The sequence below is a fragment of the Hylobates moloch genome, unplaced genomic scaffold (assembly GCF_009828535.3).
Source record: "Hylobates moloch isolate HMO894 unplaced genomic scaffold, HMol_V3 SCAFFOLD_14, whole genome shotgun sequence".
NCBI classification, from domain to species: domain Eukaryota; kingdom Metazoa; phylum Chordata; class Mammalia; order Primates; family Hylobatidae; genus Hylobates; species Hylobates moloch.
Genome location: NW_026652289.1, coordinates 78682243 through 78697482, shown reverse-complemented (window position 1 = coordinate 78697482; position 15240 = coordinate 78682243). Strand labels below are relative to the sequence as shown.

Below are 15240 nucleotides of genomic sequence, written 5' to 3'. Positions count from 1 at the left end.
GCAAAATACACTTATTTTAAAGTCTGGCAATCTTTTCTATGAGATTAATTTCATACAAAGCAATTCATGTTCTAATTTTTTTTTTTTTGAGACAGAGTTTCGCTCTGTCGCCCAGGCTGGAGTGCAGTGGCGCCATCTCGGCTCACTGCAAGCTCCACTTCCCGGGTTCCCACCATTCTCCTGCCTCAGCCTCCCAGATAGCTGGGACTACAGGCGCCTGCCACTATGCCCGGCTAATTTTTTTTTTTTTTTTTTGTATTTTTAGTAGAGATGAGGTTTCACCATGTTAGCCAGGATGGTCTAATTGTTGTTTTATTATTTCTTGCTTATTGGTACATTACTTCTTATGTTTTGAAACATTGGTTTGCAGCTTATTTTGCACAAGAAGGTGGTTGTTTTCTCTCTCACTCTGGACTTATTCACTTCTCTAGAAAATTTGAAGACTCATCCACCTGGATCCTGCTTAGCAAATATTCATGTACTTTCTTATGTTTTCCACTCTTGTATTTATTTTAGGATTATGTGACTAGTTCTAGCTAATAGGCTATGAGTGGAAGTAACATGTATCACTCTGAGTCCAAAAAACAGTTAAGTGTTTATGTGAGATAGTCATGTTTTCTTTTCTTTTTAAATATTGTTTATTTATTTATTTTAGAATAAGGGGGTACCTGTGCAGGTTTTTTACATGAATATATTGCATGATGCAGAGGTTTGGGATTCTCTTGATCCTGTAGCCCAGGTAGTGAACATAGAACCCAATGGGTAGTTTTTCAATATTCCCCTCCCCCTCCCTTTCAGAATTCCCAGTTTTTATTGCTCCTATCTTTGTATCCCTGTGTACCCAATGTTTAGCTCCTGCTTTTAAGTGAAAACATGCAGTATTTTGTTTTTCGTTTCCACATTAATTCACTTAGATAATGGCCTCTAGCTGCATTCATGCTGCTGCAAAGGACATGATTTTGTTATTTTTATAGCTGCATAGTGTTTTATGGTGTATACATACTACATTTTCTTTGTCCAGTCCACTGTTGATGGCCACCAGAGTTGATTCCATATCTTTGTTATTGTGAATAGTGCTGCGATAAACATACATGTGCCGGTTTCTTTTGGTGGAATGATTTCTTTCCCTTTGAATGTATATCTAGTAATGAGATTTTTGGGTCGAATGGTAATTCCATTTTTAGTTCTTTGAGAAATTTCCAAACTGTTTTCCACAGAGGCTAAGCTAATTTGCATTCCTACCAACCTTTTTTTCTGCAACCTCGCCAACATCTATTTTTTTGACTTTTGAATAATAGCCATTCTAACTGGTGTGAGATGATATGAGATAGCCATGTTTTCTATCTCATCAATGAATGTAAAGAACACTGCCTTAACTGATGACATTATCTTGTGAAATTCCTTCTCCTGGCTCATCCTGGCTCAAAAGCTCCCCTACTAAGCACCTTGTGACCCCCACTCCTGCCCACCAGAGAACAACCCCCTTTGACTGTAATTTTCCTTTACCTACCCAAATCTTATAAAATGGCCCCACCCCTATCTCCCTTCGCTGACTCTCTTTTCAGACTCAGCCCACCTGCACCTAGGTGAAATAAACAGCTTTGTTGCTCAAAAAAAAAAAAAAAAAAAAAGAACACTGAATTGTTAGCGTTACTGTATCAAATCATCTCAGACTCCCAAGTCACTGCTGGATGACAGTTGCCAACGAGAATCATCTGACCTGCATTAAAGAGTGCTGTGAATGTCAAAAAAAACTTTGTTGTGTAAATCTGTTGATATTTTAGGTTGATTTGGTACTGTCACTTGCCCTAACTAGTATACTACCTGCCACCTCATCTAATGGGAGTGTATTAGGGTAAGTGGCAGTAACAACTTATATAACTAAGTATCATATTATAACTTGGTTCCCCATCCCCATGCAGAACCAAGTTATAAAATGATGATTCAAAGTTCTACCTTCATGATATTTGGGATACTGAAGATTCACTCACTAAGCCAAAAGGCAAGTTTTTCAGTTACTACAAGGCTGATGTCATCCCAATTCCCTGGGCCTAATGCCTTTTTAAATTCCAATCATCAATCAGCAGAAATTCCCTTAACCTTTGCCTACAAGTTGTGAAGCTTGCCCTTCATTTGGAGTACCTTAGGCTTCTGAAATGGAACTGCCTGCTGCCAGTGTGCTTCTGGACCTGATGCCCCGCAAGCCAGGGGTTTCAGCTCTACTTACCACTATGAATTTTTGGTCCACATAGATGCTTATTTAAAAAAATATATAGCTATGTATTTTTTTTTCTTTTTATACTTGCTATGCATTTAGAGTAGAGGGGTATGCCAAATCATGAATTTACTTCACTAGCTTGATTTGAAGACATTCTAAGTGCAATGCTCCAATGTGGAGTTTGGAGATTGCTATTCATGAAAAACTATGGTGGTTCATGTAGGCCTTCTCAGATCTCTGTGGGGGTGGAGGAATATGCAATTGTTGCTGGCCATTACTTCTGAAATCATTTATAAATGGGCTTTATGAAGTTCTTGGCTTTTGATATATTTACTATCAGTAGTCCATTTCACACTCTGACAACTTTTATGATGCTTTTTAGAGATGTTTTGGAACCTCTTTTGGAAGCAATAAGCTAGGCTAGTGTATTAGTCCATTTTCACACTGCCAATAAAGACATACCCAAGACTAGGCAATTTACAAAAGAAAGAGGTTTATTGGACTTACAGTTCCACGTGGCTGGGAGGGCCTCACAATCATGGTGGAAGGTGAAAGGCAAGGAGGAGCAAGTCATGTCTTACATGGATGGCAGCAGGCAAAGAGAGAGCTCGTGTAGGGAACTCCTGTTTTAAAACCATCAGATCTTGTTAGACTCATTCACTCTCATGAGAACAGTGCAGGAAAGACCCACTCACATAATTAAATTACCTCCCACTGGGTTCCTTCCACAACACATGGGAATTGTGGAAGTTACAATTCAAGATGAGATTTGGGTGGGAAGACAGCAAAACCATATCAGCTAGTGATTATCAAACTTGACTGATATATGGCCTGGTAGAAAAATGTCAAGAATGCTTAATGTTGATTTAAATTATTTTTTATTATTATCATTAATTTACTTAAATATGTACAAACATAAAACTAGCATCTTATGATTAGACCTCAGATACAACTATAAAGCCAAAACAAATTTGTATATTAAATACAAATAAAACTATAAAACTAATATGATTCAAAGTAACACATTTATTTTAATGTGACAGATGATACTGCTTTGCTGGAACCAAATTGATACTTGAAATATAAACATATTAATGACTATTGAGGTTCATTGTATTAGATAGATCATGGCAGAAAATGAATGGCATTTCAGTACTTAAAGAGGACTTAAAAAAGGAAATATGTACAAAGGTACAGACTGGCTTAGAAGAAACTAAAGAGGGTTGAGAAACAGCAACAGTGAAGAGCCATTATCATCTGTAAGGCTGTAGAAGCAAATGAAGAAACAATGATCAGAACATAGAGAGTGTGGCTGCAGGTATAGGAGAGGAAAAACTTAGAAAATCTGTGATTTTTGTAGAAAGGACATAATTAACTTACAGGAAGACAGCCAGGAGGAAACCAGCAAAATAAATGCCCTGACCTCACCTTATAGATCCCCATTAAAAAAAAAAAAAAAAAAAAAAAAAAAAAAAAAAAAAAACAGAGTATGAGAAAGGCTCTTGATGAAATGATCATGGGCACATAATAAAAAGAGGAAGTAGTCTGGAGAGGTAAGGGAAAACATTCATTCAAGTTCATTCAATATTTATTCATTCAATATGTACTACAAGGTAATCTGTAATCGATTCTCCCACAACTTAAAAAAAATTAAAATAAGTATAAAAATATTTACTTTTCCCTAGGTATGAATACAAATTTACATTTAAAGACTCTTTTATTTTTCCTTATTAGTCCATGACAACTTAAATTGTAATTGATATCAATACAATGATAAAAAAGAAGGAAGGCTAGATCACTGAAATTTGTGGTAATATCCAATTATAATATGGTTATCTAGCTGATCCTAAATATGCATTTTAAAAATATCACCAAATGAATCCAAAACATTTTCTAAATGTTAAAACAAAACAAGCAAACAACATCAACAGAATCTTCAAGGAGAACTTTAAATTGTGCCAATATATTCACCCTCCTGAGTTCACGGAGCTCATTTGAGAATACTTGAACTAAGCCTTTTATGCCTCAATATGGATAAATTTTCTGTGCTCTGAAACAACTGGCACATAGCTGCTAGAGAAATCTACCTAAAGCTCTGCTGTGATTCTGTAATTATTTTCATTAAAACAATCTTCCATGGCTCCCCATTTCCTACAGATTTAAGTATAAAATTTGCATTCTAAAATTCAAAGTCCTTAGCTTGCTTTTTGAGCTTTATCATCTATTACATTTCCCTTAGACATACTGTATACTCCAGCCAAACTAGGAGGTGTATTATGGTCTGAACAAACTCCGGTTTTCTACTTTCTTATCCCTGTTCCTATTTTTTTTCCTCTCCTTGGAATGCCAGCTTCTTTATCTCTGCCTTTTAAAATCCTGCACACCTCTTGAGCTCATTTCAAGTCTACCTCCTCTGTGAGGATTGAGCTAACACCAAGGATCAGATTGTCAAATCACTCACACAAATGAGAGACCTTTCTCAGTATCAAGCTTCACAACTAATTCCAAGGATACAAGCATTCAAGACACAGGCAAGCAGAGAAAAGGCTGGGACATTCCACAAGACTTCCCACATCCTTGTTTTTGTGGACATGTACTCTCCAACCCAGAATAATAGATGAGGTCTCTAATGAGGGCTGCAGGTCACCTCACACAGTGGACAGCATTGAAGTTAGGAAACATCTCCACTTCCTGCTCCAGAGAGTTGTATAGCTTATGTCACATTCTCTAGGGAGCCATGCATCATAAATCCATACATTGTAGGCTTGTTTACCCTAATCAATCCTAAACCAGAGACATCCTGCATCATTATTCAATTTGCCCAGAAGTCCAGTTTTTATATTTGCAAGGATATTAGACTGAAGCACTGTCTTCTTTTTCTAGAACCGTCTTCAGGAAGAAATGGACCACAGATCAGTTTCTTTAACTCCTTTCCCCCTAACACTTACGATTACTCCAGTCTTGTGTAATCTTTTCCTTCTATCACTCTGTGCCTCTATCGTAGCACTATTTTTCTGCTTATTTAAATTATCTTCTCTCCTGCAACCTGTTAGAAAGGATATGATATATTCATTTTGAGACTGTAATAGTACTTTGCAAAGTGCCTTGCATATAACAGTGATTTAATAAACATTGAAATGAATTAGGAGAAAGTAAGAACTTTCTCTTCTCATTATTTCCCACAGATAATACTGTTGAGTCCTGGACAGTGGAGAGAAATCAGATAGTCCAAGTTCAAGTGGGTTTAAATATTTGCTTGTGTAGATAACTTAATAAAAACTACACAGAATTGATGCTAAATTATGCAAAATTAGGCAAAGTTGAGTTCATGGACTTTCCTTCTCATTCTTGAACACCATTTCCCTCTCTCCTCAGGTGCCTATTTCTGGATCTTATTTGCAGGGATGAATGTTGCTCAAGGGAGTTGCTGGCTAAGAGACTTCACTATTACCAGGGCAAGTCCTAGAGAATGTTGTCTAGACACTCATCATTGAAGTATCAGAATCAGTGGTAGGAAAGATAAAAGCAATAAAGCCATGCTTTGAGGTGGGAAATTGGAAAGTAGTCAGTCAATGCATCAACTAAAAGGATAAGGCAGAGACATAACCAGGAAACACAGTGAGGACAAGGAAACACCCTAGCTGTTGAAATGAATGGTTCAGTATTCAGGTCTGAAAACCTAGTATATTCTTGGAGGTATTGGTTGTCTGTGTATTTAGAAAGCTTTCCTGGGTTAAAGGCATACTTATAAAGATAGAGCTGGCCTGACCAGCAGAGTTTGCATGGTCTTCCCCACTTCTCATATAAAATTTAATTCTCAATATGTAAAAATCATTGGTAGTTGTTTAAGATGTCTTCCTTCTTAGGAATATGTACATACACCCAGAATTCAGTCTTAGGCCACAATGATAAAGGGCTTATTTCTGGTATTGGGTTGAGGAGAACTGGGGGCATAAGAACTTTCCTAACTATACGTAAATTACCTGCTAGGATGTCGTGACATACCACTCCTCTTACTTGGCTCCATAACATTGAGAATTTATAGATATTCCCATGCTTAAGCTCTCTAATTGCTAAAAAATAATAAATTTTATGCTATTTCTTTTTCCCTACAGAGAGAATAAAAAACCCTGGAGCTATATATACTTGGTTAATGTTTTTGTTTGCATAACAGTGTTTCTTTCCTTATCTGTTTTAAACAGTGTGCTTCTTGGAAGTTGTATTGTTTTTCTAATACTGCATAACAAATTACCACAAACTTAATGGCTTAGAAGAACACACATTTATTATTTTTCTCAGTTGCATGGGACAAGAGCCTAAATGTTGCTTAACTGGTTCCTCAAAATATGTTCTCATGAGACTGCAACCAAGGTGTTGGATAGGGCTGGGTTCTCACCAGAGGCTAGACTGGGGAAGGATCTGCTTCCACATTTCTTAGGTTATTAGCAGATTCATTTCCTAGCATCTTTAGGATTCATGGCAGCTTGTTTCCTCAAAGCCAACAACAGAAAGAAAGAAACTCTAGCACTTTGGGTGCTATAATAGTATGTATTGCATGTATGTAATCACTTACATCCCTTCACCTTCACCATTTTCTACTGGTTGGGAACAAGTCACAGGGCCTTCCTACACTCTATGGGAGGGGATTACATAAAGATGTGAATACCAGAAGGTAGGGACCAGGCTGGCCACCTTAGCGTGTGTCTGCCACAGAGGTAGATATAATGCTTTTTATGTAAATTAAAAGTAAAATCAGTTTATATGCACGTAGATTCTTCATGACTGTGTGCTGGTGATGACTCAAATGATAATGAAGGTCATAGAAATGCAGAATCAGAATCAGATGTTAGTAATTTGTCTAAGGGCTCTAAGTAAGAAAGAGTAGCTGAAGATGAGAGGTCTGCTCTGGCATTATTTAACTTGACGTATGTCATGTATGCTGATGAAATGCTTTCTAACTAGGAGCCTAATTTCCATCCTATGCATCTCATAAGCTTGGAGAGTTCTTATTCCTTCAACAATGTTTTAGGTACCTATGGTATCTATGTCTTCTGCTGTGATTTAGACATATAGGAAGAAAATGGCTAAACTACTTACATTTTCTGAAATCATGGAAAGGAGAGTACTACACTAGTAACTTGAGGCTGCTTTGGGTTTTGAAAATAACAAATCTACAATAAGAACACTGATGTTGCTTGCCAATGTTGAAGAATTTTATATCCATCAAAGGACTTGTGTGGGAGAACAGACCCCCTTTTCCCACTGTATCAAGAGCTTTTTATTATTGTCTTGTTTACCCTAAGCTTACTAAAAGTAAAAAAAAAATGTGAGGAGGAAGGGCATAGAAAAAACTCCCAATTTAGACATTTTCTGTGGGAATAATTTCAAGGATCTGCATTTAAGACCTACTTCAAACAATGTGCTGTCACTACTAACTGCCAAGAAGAAATTACACCCTATAGAAAGAGAGAGCACTTGAATTTCCAAATTACATGGCCTTAATTTTTCTTTCACTGCTACTACCTTTCACGTATTCTATGACTGCCAAACAGGACCATCAAATGCTCTTTGAACATGAGCTATATTTTCCCGCCATTTCTTACCCTACTGAAAATGTTCTCTTGGCTTCTGTTGCTATTTGTCCTTTTGTATCTATTTCTGCATTTCAAATCTTCTTTTGTATTTGTCTCTGCATTTAAAATTTTAGCTCAAAAACTGTCACACTTTTTAGTTTTCCAATTGCTCTATCATCCTTTATATTCTCACAGTGCCTGGCAACTCTCCTATGGCTCTTGTGGCCACATTGTATTCCATAGATTTTTTTTTTTAAATTCACTTAGCACAAAATTGACCACTATAAAGTGCAAAATTCAATGGCTTTTAGTACATTCACAATGTCATGTAACTGTCATCCCTATTTTACTATCTTATTCCCAAGCACTTCTACCACCTCTCCCCCTCTCCCCTACCATACACACAAAACACCCTGTACCCATTAAGCTGTCAATCCTCATTTCTTCCAATCCTGGCAACCACTAGTATGCTTTGTGTCTCCTATGAATTTGCCTATTCTGGATATTTGAAATAATACAATATGTGGCTTTATGTGTCTGGTTTCCTTCACTTAGCATAGTGTTTTCAAGATTTATCCATGATGTAGTATATATTAATAATTTTTATGGCTGAATAATATTTCATTATGCAGATATAACACATTTTGTTCATCCATTTATAAGCCGATAGACATTTGGGTTTCCACTTTTTGCACTTTTTAGTTTTTATGAATAATGCTACTGTGAACATTAATGTACAAGTTTTTTTTGAACACCTGTGTTCCATTATGTTGAGTATACACCTAGAAATGTAATTGCTGGGTCACATGGTAGCTCTATGTTTAACATTTTGAGAAACTGCCGTACTGTTTTCCAGAGCAGCTGCCTCATTTTATATTCCCACCAACAAAGTATCTCGTGATTTCCTTGTGTGTGTGTGTATGTGTGCATGTATGCCTGTTTTAATTCTAGTCATCTTAATGGGTATGAAGTGGTATCTTGTGGTTTTGAATTGCATTTCCTGGATGACTAATGATGTTGAGTATCTTTTTATATGGTTGTTGGCTGTTGCATATCTTCTTTGGTGATAATCCATAGATTTTTATGTTGATTTATATTTTTAATACACAAATTAAATTTTTATTTAAATTATTATTAATTGGGAAACTGGAAAGATGTTGATAATCAATTCAAAGAATAATCCAAAGAGCAGACATTTATAGATTGGTAATGTTGAAAGGAAACCACAAATGGAAGGAAATACTTTTTTCCCATGCTATTCTCTTCCTGGGATTCTTAATCACTCTCTCATTCACTTTAAGTAGAAATTTTCTCAACTTTCAGCTCTATCCTCAAACATCACCTCATCAGACTAAAGTGTGTCATCATATTCCATACTATTTTTGATCTACCCTCATTTGGCCAAAACTAAATTGAATAGGAAAAAAACAAACTGTTTTTCCTACTCTCACAAACTCCCTTAACACAGAACACTTATGATCATCAAAATGTGTGGAGATTTCTCCCCACCAACAACCAGTACTCAGCAGAAACGGCTAAGTATGCTTCAATTTAAATCAATTCTCACACTCTCTACCTGGAGTTAACATCAGATCCTACAGCTTTCGGCCTTGGTCCCACAAGACTGCCCTCCACTTCACATGCCAATCACAAGTCCCAAGTTGTGACCTGTACTTTTGACCAACTAACAATAAGTTAGGGGTTTCCTTGACACCACTCCTTGGCATATATTAATTAGCTAGAGTGGCTCACAGAATTCAAGGAAACTCCTTGCTTACTATTATCACTGTATAACAAAGATATGTTAAAGTATAAAAATGAAGAAGCAGATGGAGAGATCCATAGAACAAGATTTGGAAGGGTCCTAAGCATAAGGGTTTCTGTCCCCATGGAGTTGAGGTACACTTCCCTCCCAGCAGTGGTTGTTCATCAGCCCAATCCAGGAGCTCATCAAATCGGGTCCTTTTAGGTTTTTCTGGAGGCCTCATTACATAGATACACTTGATTAAATTATTGATCATTGTTGATCAACTCAACCTTTATTCCCTTTTCTGTCCTTGATGGGCGGCTGGGGTTGAAAGTTGCTAACATCTAATTACATGATTTTCCCCCCTGTGAACTCGTGCCCATCACGAAGCTTTCCCTGCCCTGGTAGAAATTCCTTCTTGTTTTTCCTCTTTATCCATTTGACATATTTGTTAGAAGTAAAATGGTTAAAATCAGAAAATAAGATACAAAACATAACCATTGGTGATGGATCAATGTAGATGTTGCACGGCGGGTATTCAGTTAGTGTGTGCTGAATGCTTTCTGTATACCAGTTTGGTGGTTATCAGAGGCTGGGAAGGGTAGGGGTTGGAGGCGATGAAGACAAGTTGATTAGTGGTACTAAAAATACGGGTAGATAGATGAAATAAGACCTAGTCTTCATTAAATCAGTAGAGTGACTATAGTAAACAGCAATCTGTTGTTATTACAAAGCAGCTAGTAGACAATAATTTGAATGTTCCTAGCATAAAGAAACAATAAATGTTCGAAGTGATGGATATCCCAATTACCTTGATTTGATTATTACACATTAATATAAATGTATCAAAATATCACATGTACCCCAAAATATGCATATCTATTATGAATCAATTTTATTTTATTTTTATTTTTATTTTTTTTTTGAGACAGAGTCTCTCTCTGTCACCTAGGCTGGAGTGCAGTGGCACAATCTCGGCTCACTGCAAGCTCCGCCTCCCGGGTTCACGCCATTCTCCTGCCTCAGCCGCCTGTGTAGCTGGGACTACAGGCGCCCGCCACCACGCCCGGCTAATTTTTTGTATTTTTTAGTAGAGACAGGGTTTCACCATGTTAGCCAGGATGGCCTCAATCTCCTGACCTCGTGATCCACCCGCCTCGGCCTCCCAAAGTGCTGGGATTACGAGCGTGAGCCACCGCACCCGGCCTATGAATCAATTTTAAAAGGGCAAACATTATGTGATTTAATTTATATGAAGTACCTTAAGGACAAACTCATGGAGTTAATTTCTTATCTCTCTCCTGAGACTACAAGTTTCTTGAGGACAGGAAATATGTTACTAATCTTTGAACCGCTCAGGGGCTTTGTTAAACAGTTCAGGGCACACTAAGTGGTCAGCAAATACTTATTGATCTGAATTTAGAAGTCTCAACAAAATTTGTTGTAATGCCTGAGTCAGCCCAGAAGTGGAGTCTTCACATCATATTATTTTAGTATAAAACTATTCTTACTTAGGATATCAGCAAACTCTCTGTTAATACGTCCGTTGGCTTTCAGTGGCATCTGAATTGTTGACTGCATGCTTCTTGAAACATTTTCCTGGCTTATAGGATGTCACACTTCCCTAGATTTACTTTCTACTTCTCCATTTACTGCTTTTCAGTCTCTTTGGTAGACTTCTTCTCTGATGAGCACTTAAAGATGAGCATTCCCTGGGTGTTTGTCCTTAGAAATCTGTTTACACTGGTACCGGTTCTTCCCAAATGCTTGTGCTCAAATAGTGTCATTTCATGATAGCCATTTTTTCAATGAAGGTCAGTGTAATGAGTCTTTTATCTACGTTAATTGGTTAATTGGGAGGACTGTCCTTCGTTTTAGGATTGTGTTAGCCATACTTTTTTTGGGTCGAAATATCTGTCTTCTACTTCTATGAAACAGTAATAATAGTAAAGGCTAATTATATATACTTTTAATGTCCTTGACAAATTAAAAATTTAGCAACCCTCACAATCATTTAAGAATGTACCAATCAAGAAATGTAATGTACAGCATTTCCAGAATGAAGGATAAAAGCACATGACCATGTCAACTGATGCAGAAAAAGCATTTGACAAATTTCTACATTCTTTCATGATAAAAGCTGTCAACAAAATAGGTATAGAAGGAAATTTCCTCAACATGATAAGTGCCATTTACGAATGCCCACAGCTAATATTATAATCAATGAGAAAAAATGTTTCCTCTAAGATCTGGTATAAGACAAGGATGCCCACTCTCACCACTTCTATTCAATATAGTTCTGGAAGTACTAGCTAGAGCTATTAGACAAGGAAAAGAAATAAAAGGCATCTAAATTGTAAAGGAAAAGTAAAATTATCCCCATTTGCAGATGACATGATCCTAAATGTAGCAAACCCTAAAGACTTCTCCCAAAAAACCTGTTAAAACTAATAAAGTCAGTAAAGTAGCAGGATAAAAAAAAATCAATAGACAAAAATTAGTTGCATTTCTTTATACCAACAATGATATATCTGAAACAGAAATCAGGAAAACAATCCCAGTTATGATAGCATCAGCAAGAATAAAATAACCATTTAATCAAGGAAATGAAAGATCTGTACACTGAAAATCATAAAACACTGATGAAAGAAATTAAAGAAGATACAAATAAATAAAAAGATATATTGTATTTGTGGAGTGGAAGAATTAGTAGTGTCAAAATATCCTTAATACCTGAAGTAATGTGCAGATTCAGTGCAAATCCCTATCAAAATTTCCATGGCACTTTTCACAGAAATAGAAAAAGATAATAATTCTAAAATTCATATGAGACTACAGTAGACCCTGAATAGACAAACAATCTTGAGAAAGAAAAACAAAGTTGGAGGCTTCACACTAATTTCAAATTATATTGAAATACTGTTCTATACTTATTCCCTTGGTATCATAGTCAGGGTTCCTCAAAGGAATAGACCTGATAAGGACATATATACATATTTATATATATATAAAAAAGGGGATTTATTATGGGAATTGGCTCATGTAGTTATGGAGGCTGAGAAGTCCCATGAGGCCAGGTGTAGTGGCTGACATCTGTAATCCAACCACTTTGAGAGGTTGAGATAGGAAGATCACTGGAGTCCAGGAGCTCAAGACCAGCTTAGGCAACATAATGAGACCCTGTCTCTACAAAAAACAAATAAAATAAAAAATTAACCAGGCATGGTGTTGTACACCTGTATTCCCACCTATATAGGAGGCTGTGGTAAGAGGATTGCTTGAGTCCAGGGGTTTGAGGTTACAGTGAGCCGTGATTGCACCACTGCACTCCAGCATGGGTGACAAAATGAAATCCTGTCTCTAAACTATATGTGTGTGTTGGCCGGACGCGGTGGCTCACACCTGTAATCCCAGCACTTTGGGAGGCTGAGGTGGGTGGATCACCTGAGGTCGGGAGTTTGAGACCAGCCTGACCAACATGATGAAACCCCATCTATACTAAAAATACAAAATTAGCTAGGTGTGGTGGGTGGTGCATGCCTGTAATCCCAGCTACTCGGGAGGCTGAGGCAGGAGAATTGCTTGAACCCGGCAGGCAGAGGTTTTGGTGAGCCGAGATCACACCATTGCCCTCCAGCCTAGGCTACGAGAGTGAAACTCCACCTCAAAAAATAAAATAAAATAAAAAAATAAAATGTGTGTGTGTGTGCGTGCGTGTGTGTGTGTATTTAAAAAAAGTAGAAAGAAATTCCATGATATAGCATCATCTGCAAGGTGGATAATCAGGGAAGCTGGTGGTATAGTTCAATCTAAGTCCAAAGTCCTGAGAACCACTGGAGCCAATGGTATAACTGTCAGTCCAAAGTCAAAAGCCTGAACACCTGGTGTTCTGACATCCAGGGGCGATAGAAGAAGGATGTTCCAGTCCCACAGGAGAAAGTGAATTCACCTTTCTTCTGCTTTTTTGTTCTATCTGGGTCCTCAACAGATTGGATGAAATTGGTGAAGGTAGATCTTCCTTACTTAATCTGCGGATTCAAGTGCTGATCTCTTCTGGAAACATCTCCACGGACATATCCAGAGATTTTACTTTAGCAGCTATGTGAGTATCCCTTAACCAAGTTGACACCTAAAATTAACCATCACATTGGTAATCTCATTCATTGACATAAATTCAATTATGATACACATGATGATGACTTCCAAGTCACAAATGTCTCTATTCAACTCAAATATGTATATCCAATTTCTTATCAAATAATTCTCCCTCCATATTCCATGATAGTTTTTGATTTAGTACATATAATCTTGATCTCATTGACCATGCACCCACCTGCCTCCCTCTCCCTCATATTTCCTGTCTCATTGAATGGCATCATCTGGTCTCTTAAGTCAGAAGCTGGGAAACCCATTTAGGTTCCCTCATCTTCAACATATTTTCCATACCTTATTACAAACTATTTGTATTTTTATTTTTATAATATTCCTACAGACAATCCACTTCGCTCAATTTCTCATTTTCTTGGTGCTACCTTATTTCAGACTACTGTCAACAATTCATCATCCATTCAATATAAATTTGTTATCGCTGTTGTGTATCAAGCACTGGAGGTACAACGTGAAAACAATACAAGAGCCTATTTTGAGGGAACAATTTTAAAGTTACTGGGCCTTTTAGGCATTAAAACATAGTTTAGGTTATGATTTATTTTAAAATCATGAGTATTTGGAGATTTTTTTTTGCTGTGCTTAATGGGTACTGTGTATATTTTAGAGACTGACATTGAAAACCTTTTGGTTTGGGGAGTTTTAAAGTAAATGACTTATGTTGAGGAAAGAGGTTATTACCTAAATCTGCACTGTGGCCTAAGGAAATTCCCTTAACCTTTACTCTGGTTTCTTATTTCAAAATGGTTGTGTAGGAGGCTAATGGAAGTTAGTTGGTTGCTATGATCCAAAAACTCTATGGGTGAAAATTTAAAGTACAGATTTCTTATTTAATCATTAAACAGCTTTATTTGTGAGTTCTATGTCCTGGTATAATGGATCATGATTATTAATGCATTAAATATGCATTCAGTGAATTCAAATGTTGCCAATTATTCTTTTACCAATCAAAGAAAACTCAAAGCATGGGATTAAGAGGGGTTGGCTAAAAGTATTTGGACCAGGTTTCATACCAGGACGATGAAGAAATTGAGAACAGAGCCTACATCTTTTATACTATGGTTCAAAGCAAGGGCTGTTGGAATGTACTGCTTCTCCAAAGTAGGACTTATGAAAAAATGAGGGTCCCAGCATAGGGGAAGCATCAATGTCCTGAAGAAAAAGGAGAAGCTTCTGGCTGGGTTCCAAGGGAGACAAGCAGAAAAGAAGCAGAACTATCTGGAATGGATGATTACACCATCTGCTTTTGCAGTCTTACCTTGGGCAGTGTCCAGTACTTGATGTTTTAGGAGGAAAAAAAATCTACTACTTTTTATATTTTTCACTTGGTAAATCATTAAAATCTGGAAACTATCCTCTGTAATACATTTTTTTGGCTAGGTTTTTCCCTTTGAGTCTTGATTCTTTTGAGTTTTTACACTGATACAGAGCTTAAAAATATTAATGAAAATATTTCTTCTGTCAAAAGGCTGGAATGCATGAGTATTGTCAGCTTGCAGGTAATATGGCTATTTTGCAAAAATTCAATATGATAG

At 36.9% G+C, this 15240-nt stretch overlaps 1 long non-coding RNA gene across 2 annotated transcripts in view; it reads left to right on the top strand.

Annotated features, from left to right (window-relative positions):
* Positions 1–15240, top strand: part of LOC116481621 (uncharacterized) — a 511550-nt gene that overhangs the window by 43176 nt on the left and 453134 nt on the right. For both annotated transcript variants that reach the window (XR_009209624.1, XR_004251600.2), the window contains exon 2: positions 13527–13640. This is a non-coding gene — a long non-coding RNA (uncharacterized LOC116481621). The remainder of the gene's footprint in view (positions 1–13526; positions 13641–15240) is intronic.